This window comes from Hippocampus zosterae, chromosome 6, assembly GCF_025434085.1.
Source record: "Hippocampus zosterae strain Florida chromosome 6, ASM2543408v3, whole genome shotgun sequence".
Classification (NCBI taxonomy): domain Eukaryota; kingdom Metazoa; phylum Chordata; class Actinopteri; order Syngnathiformes; family Syngnathidae; genus Hippocampus; species Hippocampus zosterae.
In genome coordinates this window covers 17,363,195-17,383,096 of record NC_067456.1, presented here as the reverse complement: position 1 = coordinate 17,383,096, position 19,902 = coordinate 17,363,195, and the positions used below count along the sequence as shown (strand labels likewise).

At 42.3% G+C, this 19,902-nt stretch overlaps 1 long non-coding RNA gene across 1 annotated transcript; it reads left to right on the top strand.

The window, feature by feature from the left end:
• Positions 1–7: 7 nt before the first annotated feature.
• Positions 8–17,095, top strand: LOC127602565 (uncharacterized). Its single transcript, XR_007962828.1, has 3 exons — positions 8–287; positions 15,437–15,555; positions 16,163–17,095. It is a non-coding gene; the product is annotated as an uncharacterized LOC127602565 (long non-coding RNA).
• The last annotated feature ends 2,807 nt before the right edge of the window (positions 17,096–19,902 follow it).

Below are 19,902 nucleotides of genomic sequence, written 5' to 3'. Positions count from 1 at the left end.
TTTGACCTTGGAATTTTACCTTCTAGGAATGCCAGCCAATGCCCTCTAGCCTCATGTCCATAACCATATCCAGACAGGACCTAATGGAGTGCAACCATATCAGGAGGCTAGAGGGTTGCTGAGGATGGGCTATATCACAGGACTGGGACAGACCACAGGAAAGACTGTTTCCAAACAGGGAAGGTCGATGAAAGACCCCCATGGGCCACAGAATGGATTATGTCTCCTCCGCACTCAGCGCACTGATAACCACATCAGCTTCAAGGACCCCCTCAGGGCCATTACAGGTGAGGCTAGCTATCTCTCTCAGTTATAGTCATGAATCCTTGATGCATTAAATGTGCCTCGAATGCATGTGCGTAGAGCAGTCTGCACTTAAATGAACAGATGGGAATAAGGAAAGGAATGCATAGGAACAAGTAGAGACCAATCAGCAAAAGCCCAGCAAAGCTGGGCAATGCTAACCTTTGAGGAACTAGCAGTGAAAAAGAGGAGGGTGAGTGGGGATTTGTGATAATAGCATATACTTGATCATGCCATTACCTCGAATTAGGGTTAATTAGCCTTGGTAAACTGGGCTCGAGAAACGCCTGTGATGTTGAGCCCAGAAGGCGTGCTGCGGTACCTTTTACAGCCCGCTGGTTGATTTTGGGCTCACACGACCGCAGCACACAACACGGCAAGGAGGCGATAGAGAGAGCTGGCCCAGCTGGCCGCTAACAAACTGGGAGTAATTATCAAAGAGAGCTTATAATCAAACATCCGAATCGCAAACACTGACTATAAAATCCCGTTGGCTTCCATCCAGGAGTCGTTTTATCCAATTAGGTAAATGGCTGTAATGGTGGGGATTGAAAGGAGTTGAGGGGAGTGTGGGAGCTAAGGTAACAAATGAATGGAGCTCTACTATCATGCGTCGCACCGGGGTATTTGCCAGTACTTTGGGCTGCTAATGACTACCCAAAACACGCCGCGACCAAGGAATGGAAACCTGTTAGATAGGATCCTGTCACTTCAATCCTGTTAGAAAGCAGCAGTAGCTTTTGACATAATGTGCCCCTTCCAATTAGTGATTCTCATTAATTAGCTAATGTTACCAGGTTGGACTGCTTGGTTTGTTTTCGAGAAATCTTGGCATTGTACAGAATTGGATTCGGCTACGTCTCATCAAAACAGCTGGGTGCTGGACGATCCAACTAGCCTCGCACTCTGCTGCCCAACGGCATCTAATTACATGCTAGCTAAATGTACACCCTCTACCATGAGAGCGGCTGAGAGATAAACCAGTGACTTCAGCTCGCATTATATACAAGTCCTGGTGGTTTTGATGTGGTGTGACCCTTTGCCATTCCTTTTAAAAATCTGCATTTAAACAGTGATTGCGACAGCTCTCACTTTAAAGAGCTCTTGTCTCACTTAGCTCTCTCTCAACGAGTTAATTGGAAGCAGAATTGTTCAGTGGTGATGAAATCCAGATACAACCCAGGGTGTGTTTGTTCCGCTGACTACCTCTGCCATAATCTGCAGAAATGTACCAGGCGCGGTAAGAAAGAAGCAATTCTAAACTAGTGCCATTCGTTGCTCTTTAAACCTGAAAGTCAAATTCCACATTGTCCCGACACTTCAGTGGGCCACGAGGCAATCTGTCATTACATTTTTTTGTGACTGACAGGCTATATGACTGTGGGCTATTGCCATGCACTTGTTAACCCAGGTACTCTTCCCATCTGCCATTCAAGCGGTGCCTGACACTGCACTAAGACTATGTTGAGAGCTATGCAAATATCAATGTCACACACCACAGGCAAGAGTGGGGTATTTAAGGAGAAGCTTCCACGTCTCCTGGAAAAATATGTTTAACAGCATGACATCATTACAGGTAAATTGTTACGTCTGCTTGGGTTTCTAGGCCTAAATAAAAATGTACTGTCGGAATGTAGCTGATGTGATGTCACATTTTCTTTTCCCATCCATTCATGCATTTTTATATAGCATTTGTCCTCCTTTGCTTATCCCAGCTTACTCGGGGCGAGAGGTGGAATACACCCAATGACTTGTTACCAGCAAATAATATTTTAGAATTCTTTTCTAAATGTAAAAAGCCTTAGGTCTAACTTTCTAGTACACTCATACAGATCAATCATTTTATATAAATTACTGTAATTTACAAATGCACCTAATTAAAAGCGGCAACAGATAAATTTTGCCCTTAAAACCCATTTGTACAAACAATGCCCACTTTGTATAGATAGCTGTGGGTCTCCACATAATAAACTTCTAAGGTTTGCAAAGAAAGAGGTCACGCAGAGATCTTTTTTTTCAATACTTACCAGTAGATGCTCTTTTTTTCCCCAAACAACGCCGAAAACAGCTAGTTACACGGTGGCATCCCAGAAGCTTTGTGAGTCACTCTTGAGTGAATTAAGGTCAATTAAAGACTTTGGAAAGACGTTTCTTTCTTAAAGACGTGTTTGGAAGGTGATGTCACTCCATGGCCGGAAATTCTGTCTTTCGTGGCTAGCCGTTAGCACTCGTCGACAGTTGCCAGTGATGGTAGCAGTCAGTCACCAAAAAAATTGTGAGACAGCGGTTGCACTGCAGAAATGGCTGGATTTCTGGCACTCGTTCCCTATGCTCATTAAACTCAACTCAAGATGCTGATTTTTCCACTACTATCTACGATGTCCTCTATATTCCCTCTTACAGAGCCGCGTAAAGCTACATATACATTCATTCATTCATTCATCTTCCGAACCGCTTGATCCTCACTAGGGTCGCGGGGGGTGCTGGAGCCGATCCCAGCTGTCTCCGGGCAGTAGGCGGGGGACACCCTGAATCGGTTGCCAGCCAATCGCAGGGCACACAGAGACGAACAACCATTCACGCTCACACTCACACCTAGGGACAATTTAGAGTGTTCAATCAGCCTGCCACGCATGTTTTTGGAATGTGGGAGGAAACCGGAGCACCCGGAGAAAACCCACGCAGACCCGGGGAGAACATGCAAACTCCACACAAGGAGGCCGGAGCTGGAATCGAACCCGGTACCTCTACGCTACATATACAGACCTTTGCAATTCAAGCAGCCAGCATGCCTACTCCAACAACAAATGGCTGATGAATATTCAGTATGAGGGAAGACTCTGGACTGTTTCATTGGTCCACTGTGACATTTTCAGTAATTTCATTGGTCAGATGTGGCTATGAGTATATCTATTGATGGCTTGGAAGCTAGTCAGTAATAATTCATAAATAAACTGCATCACATTAAAGCCGCAAAGTATAAAGCGGGGTAAAAACATAGTAGTTTAGAATCCGGAAAATATGGCACTGTAAAACTAAATAAATAAATAAATGTTTCGGGTTTTTTTAAACCTAATATAATTAAACCCAAATTAACAAGCCAATGCTAAATGTTGGACATCACAAGAAGTAGATTTTGCGTGACAGTATGGTGGTGATTGATGTGTACAGATAGAGCAATTTTTTTTCAGTGCCTGTTCCTTTCATATTTGTGCTCTTTTGCAGCGATTCCTGTCACACATCCACCAACGTACAACAGCCCATTTAAATGTTTAAGAAGCTCAGTTGGCCAATGCGTCAAAAGAGCCGCTTGACTCTTTCACTTATAAAGTCAAATACCTGCTGAACCCTCTTACCGCCAAATGGATGACTTTAAAACCATTTCCTGCCTGATTTACAGGCAGCAGCCAGTAACCTTCCCAGTGCAGGGCCCACCAACAGGCTCAGTCAGGCATGAGACAGTGGCTGCTGGCTGTGCATGCATGTACAAGGGCATGTTGTACATGAGCAGACACATACAGAGCTCCTCGATTGTGTGGTGGCCTCCATCCCTGTGGGGCTTGAAAAGACAAACACAACACTAGCCAGGGTGATATTTTCTGCAAACATCTTATTGTTGAAGTGCATGTCATACAGGAGACCTCACATCATAAAAATATGGTTCACATTTGTCAGCATACAAAGTAACTTTACATAAATTGACTAGTCAAGCGCTTCGTGATTGTCAACACAGATGGTTGTTGGTAGTGTTTGCTCTTCTTCGGTAAAATAACATTCAACTTGTTCATGGTTATCCAAATATATTTGGATCTTTTTAATGAAACACATATTATTCGTTCAGATGACGAGGGGCCCGAGTAATGGCTACTGTGAATTTTAGCATGACTCCAGAATGAGTCATTAGAATCACTTCCTCTAACACGGGTTGAAATAATGTGAGAGTACAACTTCTGTTGTATGGCTGCCTTAAACTCTCAAAGCGATTTTGGGTACTAATGATGCATAGTAATTGTGTTTACTCTTACTTTCTAGAGGTAGCCAGTGCAGTCACATTAAATTAGTATGTTGCACTTTTGGAGGGATAAGCTGCTTTGGGCGAGTATTCAAGAATGCAAACTGTGCATGATGTTAGATTCCACTAGCACCAATTACAGAAAAAGCAATGGGAATGAATGAGTGAAGGAGCTCATCTTTGGTGCCCCCACGAGTGAGGAAATTAGTTCTGTCAACTACTGGGGCACTGAAAGCTGCTCCAGTGCTACAGGATGTCACAAATTCTGCTGGGTTGGAGTGAAACATCGTGTACTTTTTCAAGCATTAAATGCATGTTAAAAATGTGGTCTTCATTAATCGAGGATTGATCGTTGTTGACTTTTCATTTACAGCAGCCAGCCAAGTTCCATGACTTAAGATTCTGATACGCTGCAAGATAGCATCACTGCTGTCAAACACAACACATTATTCCCTACAAGCAATTTAATGTCCTCAGAAGGAAGTAGCCATAGAATGTGTATGCCGGAGCCACTCAGCAGCCACACCATTTGTCATGTTCCTGTCCTGGGCCTGGCCAGCAGGTGGCAGACTTTCTGGCTGCACACCTGCTGCCAATCTTTCAATCAAGGAACTGTGTATTTAAGACCCAACAATCTGTCTGCTGGTTGTCGGGATATTGTTTATGCCTTGATGCTTCCTTGCCCATAGACTATCTTGTTGCTATAGATCTCGTCGTGTTTCGCTTTTGAACTCTCGGTACCAAAGGTTTTGTGAGTATTGGATTTTACTTTTCTTTGAATTGGCTTTCTCTTGCGTGTATTTTGGATACATTGTTTTTGTTTGTCTTCGCGATCCTTATTTTCCTCCCTTGCCCTTTTGTGCAAGCGCTTTTTGTTGTTCGTTGTTTGTGCCCTCTGGTCCTTGTTTTGACCAGCGCTTTATGTTTCTACTTTGTCGGTGCGATTTTTGTACATTAAATATTTTTGCTTCGGAGACCTTATCTGGCGTCTACACTTTTGGGTTCCAAAAGCTTGATTCGGTTAGACCGAATTGTGACACCATTACACCTGCACAATGAAGAATGAGATCAAGTGAGAACTATAATAGAACTTTGTGATGTTGGGTGTGTGCGGGTCACCAGTTAAGTTAAATTTTACATTACAAACTCTTTTAAGTCACTGTTACCTTCAGACAAGTCCGACTCAGAGTGTGTTCTGAGCAGAATACAGCTCAACGAAGTTGTGGGCACAGGTTGCACTAACCGTTGAATAGCGGGTGGGTACGAGCATATCGCATGCATGAGTCGCATCGTGCATCTGTCTGCCCCTTCACATACAACATCTGAATGACAATGGAGCAGGGAGCTCAAGGCTGGCTATGGGTATGCAACTGATAAAATGGCAAATTTAATCTGTATGAGGTCGAACAAACATTGCATGTCCTGCTTCTTTCACGCACGTGTTTAAATGCATATTTTTTTCTTTAACATGCATGCTTAGCACTTCAGACTTAAATACTGTGTGTGCGTGTGTCTGTATGCGTGGATTTGTGCGCATGTGTTACACTTGTCAAATCAACCAGCTCATCCTTCAGTCAGGTAGGCAATGAAAGATGCTTCTGGCTCTGCTTCAGTACAGAAAGTCACGTTATGATTCAGTCATCGCTCCTGCCGAGGTGTCAGCCAATCTATGGTTGGCGGGAGTGAGCGAATCAGGATTGTTGCCACACCCATACATTGACGCTGAAAATGTGTCTTTGGATTTGAAGAAGGTGTTGTGTTGGGTGCTGAAGCTCAAATCGGTCCAAACTATTTATGTGATATCCGCTGAACATGAATATAACACATTTTGAGGAAACATGACTAGATGACCTCATATTTTATCTCGTAACAAGACCAACTGTTTCTGGTATATGGCACATCCGACTCTCTAAAATGCAACTACTCGACCTTGGCTTTGAATGATCGAGCTTTGCCTGCACCCAAGATTCTGCCACACTATTATTCATGAATCTGTGATGTATTAATCAATGACAATGACTTGGTTTTTAGAGCATGTTAAAACTCATTCAGCCTGTATGGATGGTACAGATCTATCTTCAATTAATAGAATTTGTTTCAGTGTAGTTTCTAGAGGCACACCAAACTTAAGTGTTCAGCCTTGGCAAGTAGCATAACAACTAATAATATATTGTGCAGGTATGATTTGGAAGAGAAGATTTGCGTTCAGACCGATGCACTGTATTTGGCTGTTCTGTCAAACAACTTTTTGTTTGTCAAATTGTTAGAAATGTTACGGCACACCTTTGTTTCTAACAGTTCAGTTTGGTATTGTAAGCTTTTGTTAAATTGTTAATTACTATCATTTTATATTTAAGCATTATATTCTTTTATGTTAGTTACCTTAATTATACTCTGTTTAATACGTCCTGAAATATTCTTATGTTGCTTACATGTGATTGGGGAAGAAAAGCAGGAAGGTGGGTCATTACCGGAAGGGGGAGTGTTCGTTCGAGAGTTAGGAGGCAGCCGTTGAAAAAATAAAGAAACAAAGAAAGAGCTGTGTTCAAACGAAGTCGTCCTCTCATTTTTGCCCATTCTAAACGTAGAGTAATCCATCTAAAACCTACGAACCCCTCAACTTACAGTATCATGAATATTTTTCATTCTTTCAAAGGTGATAAAGGGTACAGTAACTGCTCAACTGTATGACTGTATGGCCAAGTATTGTTTGGCTACCAAACACACTGGTATGGTACATATGGAGAACTGTCTCTTCTGTGTGGTATTCGAGATGGAATGGGAGGAATGTTAAAAAAAAACAAAAAAAGCAACCTTTTCCCCCCATGTAAGGAATAGTCAAATTCCTCATATTGTTACTCTTCATCTATTGTATCACATTCCTCTTTGTAGAATTAATTTTCCTTCCACTGGTACAGTATGTGCTGGTATTGTGTGACTTTGTTCTCATAGCCGAGGCAACTACGAGCATGCTGCCTAAACAGTCTTTTTTGGAAACACAAGTCTGATCTAGTTGAGTATTGTACCAACCTGAGGTGAGGAGAACTAATTTGAAGGGTATTTGGTGGAGCCGTATAGGTGACAAGTGATGTCTGGCAGATAAGCTTCGATAGCATGGCTGATCTATTGAGATGTGCATTGGTGTGAATGCAGCCATGACCCCGATCAATACAGCCTTCTTTTTTGTCCGTAAAACCAGGGCACCATTGTGTATTGTCTCTTTTCGTCCCTCGCATTTAGGGACGGATGATGTGAGCAAGAAGGGGGAGAACAAAAAGAAAGTTGAAGACAGTTGACGTTTCATTTTATTTGTGGTGAGAGGACTACCATATCAATATAAAACAGTCCCAGTCCACAATGCCAGATCAAGTGTCAAAGAGTGACTACAGATGGACATGCTTAAGTAAATGATTTCTGCAGGCCATTCTTCAATCCTAAATTGGATTAACATGAGCACTGCTTTGCAAAATAAATTAGTACCACATAACAGTGTTTTCTCTCACGGACTGTAACACCAACTCAGGGCTTCAATTACATCCTCCTTTATGTTGTGCATTTCACGGAGTCTTTTTGCCTTTGCCCCAGGCCCATGTCTAACAAAAACACGTTCCTTCGAAGCTATTCAAATGTTCTCGACTTGGCCTTTCAAGGTTGTTTCATGTCACAACAATACGCCATGGGACAAACCGCATTATAACAATAATCATAAAAATGTGATATTTGTGGTTCTGAAGGAGCATGAAAAATTTCTCTTTGAAAAATGGAAAAACACCAACCTGATACCAGATCATTTGAGGTACACCTGTCCAGTCCATGATATCCAATTCAAACTTTACATGATGGTGGAACGTAGCATCCTGTCAGTCAGTCACCGTTTCATGCCACGGGATGCCACAGCTGGGAGATGACAGTTGGTGAACTTTAGAAACGACATGCTGAAATTCGAACCAGGCCCACATTAGGGTCGCATACAGAAAAACAGGTGCCAGTGACGATGGTGGTGCGGGGCGCTTGAAAATCAACATGAAGCATCCACTCCGTGCTCTTGACCATGACCCCTCAGGAATCACAACTATTTTTCCACCGCAATGTTCAAACAGTGTATCTTACTTGAGTCCAAACAAGCAAGGAACATTTTAGGAGCATCATAGAAGCAATATTTTACGTGCAAGTCACCCATCATTGTCACTCATCCATTTTCCATACCGCTTAGTCGGATGATGGCATCAGTTAGTTCAAGGTCAGCTGCCCTGGGGTACACACTCAACTGATCACCTGGGAGTCAAAGCGACATAAAACGCAACCATTCATAGTTGGCAGTCAAGTTCCTCACCTCAAACCTTTCGGGTACAGCAGTTACTACAGTGGACAATATATCATGTTATCAGGTTACAGGTTATCATTATTGGTGCATGAAAGGGTTAACCTAGCATATGTGTTTTTGGACCGCGGGCCTTACATTGAGCACATAAACAAGAGTGAAAACTTGTAAACCTGCCACACATCCGATCCATATCTTTGCACCAGATGTGCTAACCGCATGCACCACTGTGGCCTCGTGTGTTAACATGAATAAATCAAAGGAAACGCCAGGTTGAAAGAGTACAACAATGTGCTGTAAATTCCCTCTGTTGTTTTCTGCGCTCCGATAGAGAAGACAAATCAGAGTTCAGTTGTTGGGCACACACAGGAGTCTGTCTGACCTCCGCACACATGGCCTCTCACCTCATCCGCATCACACCAACACAAACAGCACACAAGCTTGCTGAAACATTTAGTGTCTCTGTGAGAACTATTTCTGAGAATGATGAGGAGCATCTATTATTGGCATCGTGGTTTGACCTTGCACCTGTTTGCTGGGCCATTCAGGGGATGGGGTGCAGCCGAGTGGGAACAGTGGACTTGTGCATGTTAGTACTTTGCTGTGCACCGTTATGATTCTCACCGTTTCATTATCGTGTTTATCACACCGCTGCCTATTGACGTGGTAATTATACCGTAAGTGCACCCATGTGGTCTGTATGTTTTTATATCCGTGTGTAAGACATCAGTGTCTACTTACTTATGTGCTTGAGTGTGTGGACCTGTCAAAGAAGTGTGTTTGTGACCGTGTTGCCTCTGTGTGTGGCACTCCCCTATTGGTAAATTTCCCCCTCCCCAACAGGGACAATGCAATCAGATGTAACCACAGGAACCTAATATAATGATCACTGCAGAATATGCTAATTAACACTGAATGGAGCTTAAAAGCATGGCCCCTTCACCAACAAATCAGGCAACAGAAGGGCACGCAGGCAGGTGCCAGTGACCCACACACAGTCGGGGTCAAAGACTGCCAAAAATCCGGTTTATGCCAAGTACGGACACATTTGCAGCACGTTGACTAGAGCTGCTCCTTTAATATGGGTGTAAATGACATGACAAAGTACAAGACTTTGAGGGAACCGTGTCCTTATGCAAGTGCCCTGAGGTTGTTTTCACTCCCCGCTGCAGTAAACAGTATCATTATTTATATCACTATGAGGGTATGGGGGTACATAGTGAATACACAACAGCCGCCATTTTCCATCCAGTAGATTTCAGACATACACTGATTCGTACACAACCAGCGGTCTCATTGGAGATATCAGCGATCTGCTCACGGTTTGGTGGAGCCATTATTTAAAAGGGTGCGTATACTTAAATACAGGGGCGGGGGGTTGTAAACAGCATGAATTTTTAATCCAGCCCAAGATTCTGGGCTGGTAATGAATGTGTCTTGCCAGCTAACCTCTCGAGGGAAGGAGGCCCCTGGCTCCTGTTGCAAAGTTTCGGCAGCGCTTGAGTTCTGGAGGAATCTGCCAGTTACAGCCCACCAGTCTGGCACGGATGCAAATATACTATCAATATAAGTACATTCATACTGTATACAAATAGTGCAATTGCAGAAAATGGGGACAAACACATTAAGCAATTTATATTAATATAATTTAGCATCATACATAATTGTGCATTATGCTTTACTACACAAAAAAACACCCTGGAATTAACAAGGATGCAGCAACATTTTTTTAAACACACTCCATTTTTTATTGAGTCTATTGCTTTGATCAAACTGATTTGTAGAGTTCTTTTATGTGTTCGATTTCTCTAGCTGACCTTTTTCTCTTCCGAGAATCCATACAATTGATTCTGCGGCCAGAAGTTGTCACGATTTTTTTTTTTTTCAGATAAGGCTTGCTTGTTCAATAGTGTCAATTCGAAGACTCGGACATTGACCGAAAATCGTTCCTCTTCAGCATGCGGCACCACATCTACGTTTTCCGAGCACACAAATGTTCCTGCAATTGAGCAAATGTATGTATTTTGCCTTATGCATCGATGTGTTGTTGTAAACCCCGTGATATGAGATGTAAGTCATTTCAAATGAATATGTAAAATGACCATTAAAAAAATACATAAATATATCTATAGCTATATAGATATAGATATATAGACTGACATACATTCAAAATTAGGTACCGGTACTTAGACCTGCTGTGTAAATCAAGCCAAAGAGTGTGCAAAAAAACAAGAGTTGTATGATCTTGAGTCTGAAAATAGATCTGATCCCATGGGAGCATTTCTCCTCAGAAAGAAACGTTTCAATAAAACGGAGAAGTGGTTACCGCAGTGTATGTCAAAATGTTAAATCAAGGTGTTGCTTTATTTTCCAGTCAAGAAAGCTATAGAATTCTCCCCTGTCTTTTGTTTTTATGTCACCCTCTCCAGAAGTGATTAAATTGCTGATTGATTTTGGATCTCAGCTCAATTCCTCAGTCCTCAGCCCTCGTCTCTTGCCATTGATCCTCACAAGGCTGCTGACTTTAAAGTCAGCAGGCCCATCCTCTCTGGCCTCCGGAAATGAACTTGTTAGATGGGTTCTGCGATTTATTGCTCGTGCAGCGGAGGTGTGTGTGTGTGTGTGTGTGTGTGTGTGTGTGTGTGTGTGTGTGTGTGTGTGTGTGTGTGTGTGTGTGTGTGTGTGTGTGTGTGTGTGTGTGGGTGGGGTAATGTTGCTTTCACTGAGATGGAAATATATTACATATCTGAATTTAACGTGGGCATGCATAAATCCATGTGGGAGAACAATACACTTAATTTACATGTGTCTGCATATATTGGCGTACTATCTACATAAAACTATTAGGATGGTGACAGTGTAAAATTTGCATTTTTCACTTTTTCAATTTTTGCTGTGGGTCAAAAAAACCAAAACCATTATGGAACTCTGTGTGGTCATTAAGGAAAAAGTATCTGCCTCAATGATTATCTTCTTTTCTGTCAATGCAGTTCTCAAGAGGAATCAAAACCTGTGCTGCTTTGAAATGGCCAATAGTTTCTTATTCAACCAGGATCGCCTTTCATGCCTATACTGTGACTAACTGTCTTTTCCAAGGTCAAATTGAAAATGAATAAAAAGTGGAGACTGACATTAAAAAAAAAAAGTGGAAATGCTCCCCGTGGTAAGGAATATTTGTAATTTTCGTACTTTTCATGCAATGTTTTTGCATCCATCAGAGTCACCCCCTGCAGGACATCAGAAAGAAAACAAGCATCCCATTTCAGACCTTTTTTTTAATCTTTCCTTCCTTTCCTTTCTCTGCATCACTGATTATGTAAGATAGCCTACAGATCATCCTTCAAGAACCTGAAAACACTAACACTTGTCTGGTTGGTGTTGTATTTTACCTGGCAGTACAGTATATCATTCACAACACACAAGAGTTTTTTTTTTAACTGAGGAAATGAGAGTTCCTCCTTGTATATGCCAGTGAGCCTCTCACTGATCTGCTCATGTGCGGCGTCAGACACAGCCTTGTCCTCTACTGCGGTCTCCCCTGACATATTGATTGGGTTCCATTTAAAAGCCCTGTTCTCTCACCGTTATTTACTTCAATTGTAAATCTTTACAATGCTGTAAAAGACTGTTTTACACACTCAGGTTATACATTCTTCCGACTGCGGCAGGCAAACAGGCATGTGTCAGGGAACAGAAGGAGAGGAGATCTTAAACAATGTGTTACTTGTATTTTCAATGGAGAATCAGAAAAAGTGTGTGAAACGGTAAATGATAGGAGAATATTGTATGACTTAAATCAACAAAAAAATCTATTTTCAAAAATGTAGGCGAAATCATATTGAACACTCACTTTTTTTGGTTTGCAATTCAGAAATGAATCTAAAAGTACAATGTAATGAAAACGTACTGTATTTCAAACTTAATTAAAAGATTTCATCTAGACTGCTCAAGGGTCACCTTTGGATGAGAACAATCTAATAAAGCAAGCATTTTTGTTTGCATGCATTTTTGAAAACGTTTCACAAACAGATGATAATATTGTTTAAATGCTCCCTTTCAGCAGTGAAATGAATGGAAATGTTGCCTTTGAAAGTTGCTTTTCCTTTCCAGGTCTTCCCTGTTATCACACTATGTTAGGCAACCTATATTATATGCAACAACAGCGCTGTGTTTCACTGTTGTTGTTTTAAATGTTACTGTATGTATTAGCACAAGTGCCTGTTCTCAGAGTGTGTTACCACAGACAAACATATTTCTATTTTCATGAGCAAGAGGAAGCATAATGCAATCATCAAAAAAATAAAATAAAATAAAATTGAGACCGCTTGCAAACTGAGGTTTCAACAGTATGTACGTTTTTTACTCAAGTAGACATATAGATATTGGTATTTAAAAGAATTAAGTAGAGCATCAACTCCAGATTTTAAAAGTATGAGGGAATGGTTTTAAATGTACTCCAAGTGTAAAAGTAAAAGTAAAGCAATAAGAACAATATGCACTGAAGTCAAGTCAAACATTTTCTTTACCATATGATCTATATATATCCTGATAGTATAAACATGGTTTTCTGAATAATCTTGCGTTCATGTAATAATTAATAACATGAATCACCCCACCCTTGAAAGCAAAAGCTTGGAACGCAGCACACGGGCTTTTTGTGCATTACACTACCTCCCCCAAAAATCATTTTTATAAAGGCCAGGCCCATAGTGATTAGGATGTTGTATAAAATTGAAGAATCCCTGTTTCAGCTGCATATATGCCCATAAAAAAAAAAAAACAATCACACTTCATAGGGCTACAAGGCAACTACATTTAAGTGCCATGTGTGCTACTTGGCATGAGCGTGTTTTTCATGGGGCAGAAAATAGAATGACTACCGGCAGTAGTTCAGTATTGCAATGATCCGCAAAGTGTAACTTTGATGGCGTGTCGTCACTAACCTTTATCAGTAGGTCAATGTGCATCCAAACTTGGGATGTGTGAGGACCACATATGTTAGATGACAAAACTGTCCAAAAGTAGTTTGTGTTACGAATATTGCATAAAGTGCGACAAGTGACAATAGCAGATATTTATAAATTCAGATTTGGTGTGTGTCAAATTTCAAACATCACGTACAGCCCACCAAGCACGCTTGCAATCAATCACAGCCTGGTACTAGCCAGCAAACCATAGCAGATCTTGCAAAGTACCCAGCCAGAGCAAACACAGTACATGTGGCACTAGAACATTATTAGGTACCACATATCGTAATCAACTCATAATATTGATCTGAAATCGAATCACACCGTTGATACCCCTTGATATGCTTTCTCAAATTTGAGGGTAAATTTTTGAAAGCCAAAATTCGGTGGCACTTGGGTTTGTAAAATTTGCAGCACATTTTGAATTTGTTATTTCAGAATAACTCTTCCAAGTACAACCAGGGATGTACGATGGTTGCCTGGCTTTTTCTTTTACTACGAACCTCCTCATGGCCGGTACTCGACTGTGACACGGATAACTTAGCCGCAAAGCTATACGTCTGGACTAGTGTGAGTGTGGCGAGTTGTCGTTGATTTGGTGATTTGTGTCACATGCATGTGCGATGCCTCGCAAACAAACCAACACAGTGTTTTGTGCTTATACTTCTCTTCCAACGACAATCAAAATCACTCGATTTAGACCCTAGTGATTACCTCGAAAATGGCTGGATGGCTGAATGGCTGACTGGATGGATCCACACGTGTTGACCGATGAATGCTCTGCGGTCCCTCAGCATCAGTGTAAATCATTCAGCTTAGACATACTCAAGGTCTTGACTTCATTAGAGGACATATGCTCCACTTGTTCCCCATTGCCTCCGCTCGTTGCTGACCTCAGGCTTGCAGCCTTGCCCAGAAGCAGTGTTGCTACAGTGCACATGACCAAGTCACGCCAGGGGTAATAATTACTTTATTTAGGAGCGGGGAGGCGGACCATGCTTTTGCATTTATTGGTGTTGACGCGAGAGGACTTCAAAAAGCAGCAAAACCCATCATTTATTTCTCTCCCTGGACCTGATGTCTTAGAAAAAGAGTGAGCAAGGTAGAGTATGAGAGAGGAAGAGTCTGCGTTTGTGTGTGTGTGTTTGTGTGTGTGTGTGTAAGTGTGTGTGTGTGTCTCTTTAAGTTGATGTTTGATACTGTTTGGCTTTAGACTTTGGTGTACTTATTCTTTGATGTTAGTAACATGATCATCAAGGATTTGTTTCCCCCCAACCCCTGTCATGAAATCATCCATGTTGGCTATCCAAAATCATACGCTACTGGTTTTATTCACAAGGGATACCCAACTGAAAATGTAAACTCACACGAAAGATCATTTGGAATAAACAATAAATAATTGATTAGAGTGGTTAAATAAGTAATAGTCTGATATCTATTTCTTTGGTTGCGCTATTGCAATGCTTTATTTATTGATGGCCATAATAGGCACAGTGTCTCGCCAGAAAGAGGAAAGTCTAAAAAAAATAAATAAATCCTTGAAGAGAATACTTTCAGGGAAGAGAAAGTTCAACTTCATCTATCTCTTGTGCTGTTTTGTCTGTCTCTATGAGGTGGAGGGACACGGAGTTCAGTCTAGACTTTTTATTTGGAGGGGTGGGAGGGTGCTGGGGCAGAGGGTCAAGGAGTGACATGAAGCAGCTGTGGAATCCTGATTATAAAGACTCCCCCACCTCAATTTAACATCACGTGGGCAGAACCATATTCCCATCGCCAGGTCTTCTGTATCTTCTGTAATGGTCATCCGTACGCTCTCCTCCATGTCATCCACAGGAGGATATGCGGCTTCCCCCTGAGAGATAGAATGTCTCCAGCGAGCATGACCACAAATTAAGTGAAGGCATCTGTGAAATCTCCCCAACTTAACTCCTCACTCCAGAAAGCACCAGCATGTGAGTGAACACTTTAACATCAAGTCACAATTAAGGGCTCAACAGCAATAAACAGCTCCACCAAGTATTTTAAGCCACACAGCTTTGACACACCAATTTTGAGTAAGAACCCTGGGAAGTATCCAGCTCACCATGGAGTACAGCTGAGGAGATTGTCCAGAAAACTCAGCTCTGTGGGTGCATCATCGTAGCCTTTACTGCACCAGCAAGTATATTCCCTTTCAAGGTAGCTTCCTGTATGACAGGTACTCTTTTGTGTTATTTTGAAGACTCTTCTGATGACAAATGATATTGTTGTACCTAATAAAGTGAATATCGAAAATAATTTTCCTGAACACGATTATGTGGCTTCTCCAACCAATAATATCTTCAGTCCATGCAAATCTGAAGCAGACCTTTGAAGTCATTGCATATGTGTACAAGTTCATAAGTACATAGTGTGTGCCTAGATGCACATTATGCACACATTTGTGCACACTCAACATGCAAGCGGTGTCCAGTGAGATTGCAAAGGATGACGAGAAGATGGCAAAACGTTGGCAGGCGTGCTCTGTCTGGCCTGTGGCTGTTGGGAGAAGAAAATGCCTCTCACCTCCCATTTCCCCAGTCCACAGCTGGCCCATCTCCACACATCCACTGACCCATCTGTCCCACACGGCTAACTGGGCTCCTGTGTATTCATCACGGCAGAGGAACACGGTGGGGGAAGGTGGGGTGAGGAAGGTCCACAACATCTGGGAACCATCAAGCCAAAAGAGCCTTAGATCCTGAGATTCCAGTCTCCGACCTCTCTACTCTCTTCACCTCCCCCATTGCCTCTACTCAACCCCTCCACCGCCACCTTTCTTCCCCATCTGTCTCCCTTCCCCTATTCTACATTTCTCCCCCAACCAAGTCCTCTCTCCTCCCTTCGCCCTGGCTGCCCATCATTTCCATGTGTCTTCGGCAATGGGCCTAATCCAAACAGATTATAACTGTTTCAAAAACATACTCCCCTTCTTGCCCCCTCCACTCCTCATCTCAGTCCTGTGTTCATTGCAGGGAACAGATAATCTCTTTCATGGAGGAGGAGCTACCGGTGTCAGCCAGGTCTGGGTTAACAGGTTAGTGCCGCACAGAACCATTTCAGGAATAATGAGTAGGTCAGGCCCCAAAGTAATCTGGCAGATGCCTGTTCAAGACTCAGACGTGACACAAAACACACCATCCAACCTTTTCCTCTTGCTACACTCCCATGAGGTCCGCATTGGAATGGCCGCAGCTGGTCGCATACTGTGCAGTGCGAAGCCCATTGTCCCAGCCACGATCTGGCGACTGCTGTTAGGCAGAGCGTATGGGGGAAGCAGTCCAGTAGGGGGCTTGAGAGCTGGAGGGTATCCCAAGAGACCACCAGGGCGCCTCAGAACGCCCCCCACGCCCCAAGCCTATCACTACCTGCTGAACTCCTGCCTTCTGTGCTTTGTTTAGATGGAAGCGCTGTCCTTATTTACGATAACAGAAATAAAAGGATTAGCATAGTACTGGTGTTTCTCACATAGTTTCCATGACTCATCCTAATTTTCATTTAATTCATCCTGGTGTTTCTCAAAAATGAGAAATTAGATGTACATGCTGAGAATATTGTGGTGCAATTTTTTTTATGAATCAACAAGCTCACAGTTCAAACGTGAAATTTTGTTATTATATTCAGTTCTGGGGCCACGTAACCCAATAGATAAATAGGGACATGAACTTTGTTGATTTTAGCTTATCGGTGATGCTGCTGTCTTATTTGGATTGCAACTGAGGGTCAGAGAATGGTGGCCTGCAGATCAGAGGCTGGATTTATTGTTGACACTCTTCCAGTCCAAACAGAACCCTGACCAACATCCACACTCCACTCCCCTCAACCACACACACACACACACACACACACACACACACACACACACGCACATCCACCCTCCCGCCCCCACCAACTACACTGAAGTCTTGACAGACACTTTGATTTATGTCCAGCCACCAACAAAAAAAAGAGACCAAAATCAATTGGCTATTACCGCACTTAGCACTGGGCTGTCACCACCTGGGAGTAGGGTGTTGAAAATAAAAGACAGAGTCCATACAACACTTCCATACCACTCCATATACCCATTCCCGCTGGGAAAAAACAGATCAGTGCTCAATCTCCATATACACAGCTAGTCTCTGAACTGAGTGGCTGGAACACTTGTAGTCAGGGGTGGTGGCAGTGGCCCAGAGGTCACAGGAGCCAGCTTGTGAGTGAAGTGTCGATGGGTGTAATTGTCAGAGTAGCTGAAAACTGTAGGTGGAGAAAGCAGCAGTCACTGCTACGATCGTAATCAAGAAGGCTCCACATTTCACCTGTTTTATAGAAAATTACAGAAGTCATGTTTTGATGCTTGAATCAAATATGAGGGGCAGCACTGTCACATAATTGTCAAGGTTTCCACTTTGGCACAAGGTATCACAATACGTGTTCCGTATCATTTAGGTGTGGGTACTTTTCACATCTGAGTCAACCTCTTCCATTGACACCCCTTGTTTACTGTGTCATATCTCTTATCCATGGCTTGGTATTTGTGTCAGGCACAGTTATTGTAACTAAAAAGAGACGAGTGAATTTTCATGACTAACTCACAGCAACTAATGCAGTCCAAAAGCACGTGTTTATTGAGTTCTCTAAATTGGCCGTAGGTGTGAATGAGCGTGCAAAGAATGCAACCCTCATCATCCTGCCAAGACTTGTCAACGGAAACCCCACCAGATTTGGGTCCAGTCCATACGGTACTGTGGCAAACAGAATTGGGAGTAAATGAAACTATAGTCCCCAAAAATATCGCTAGAAGAGATTCTGGTTCTATTGCGCTTGTAAAAAAGTAAATAAAAATCTCACATTACAGTCCCATTTCTCATCTCCATATAGGGCTGTGCCAAATGGAGTGCAGTTGTCTGTGGTAAAATGTAGCGCAAAACCCCCCCCGTCGAACTGCTCACTCACCCACCCCTTCATATCGTCTCGCCCCTCGCCATACAGAAACCATCTCTGACCCGACAACTGTGTGTCTGCCAACTGGAATGCAAGTCAGGGTGAGTGGTGGGGGCCTCATGGCCTCCTAGGGACTATTCTGAGAGCAGAGGCTCATCTCTTTTCTAACCTTATACTGGCGTCTTGTGACTGCGGTTAAAAATGGCCCGATGCGTGCTTATGCCTGTAAAACACAATCACTCTCCCACACATGCGTGTGCGTGCACACACTCACACAAGGCAATCCTGCGAAGTTGTACACTGTAAATCAAAGGATCTGTAACCTCACGATTAACCACAAATTCTCAATGGTGAACTTATTTAGCAATTGTGCACCGTTAGTCACATTCCAACGTGCACCATGGCCAATTAGTAAAGTAGCAATTAGCAATAAAGTTGTAGGTAAGGCATGTTTGTATAAACATGCTCACATTGGAAAAGTGTGGTTAACCCAGCAATGCAAAAGATACATGCGGATACACTCGTGTGTGCCAGTGCACAAACGCACTATTGCAGTCCTAAAAAGGAATCATTCTCATTATGTAGTACGCTACAGAACAAACTCCAGCAAATCATCGCAATGCTGTTCCAAGTTCCAACCTACTGACCATAGACTGTAATCACTGTGTATTTAACGTTATCTTTAGAGAGCTGGGCTGCGTGAGTCCTTTTTACGAGACTGTAAACTTTTATTGCTTGTGTCTTAGTGTTCAAACTCCGGTCCAGCCACCCGAGGGAACCAGGGAGCTTACTGAGAGAGCTTACGGGATTGAAGGGCAGAAGGGTCGCTGGTGTCCATCTCAGCAGTAGCAGCAGTAGCAATACAACAGCCCACAGACGGCTGTTGTGAAATTGCTACGTAGCCATTAAGATAGTAACCTGGCATGCCTTAATCAATGATATTCAACAAGTTTCCCAAGATACATTCGATAGGTCTACATTGCATTTTGTTTTGCTAACATTGGAGCAATGCACAGCAATTAAAAAAAAGGCAAATCGTTTATGCTGCTTTGAAGCAGGGCCTGAAGCTGAATTACTAAATACACATTGAAAAGGCACTTCTATTTGAACCATGAATTACTTTTAGATTTATTAAATGAAGTCCCATTAACATTTTAGAGAGAATAATTCACAACAACATTGTTTTATATATTCGTCACTACTCTGAGGGAATTACATGCATGTAAACAAAATCATTTAGTTCATGAAAAAATATTAAGGCAGCCATTATAGTATAATGTAATTGTATAGTATATTATACAGTAATTGCATAGTATAATATAATTGTACCTGATATTTAATGATCAATAATGAGTATA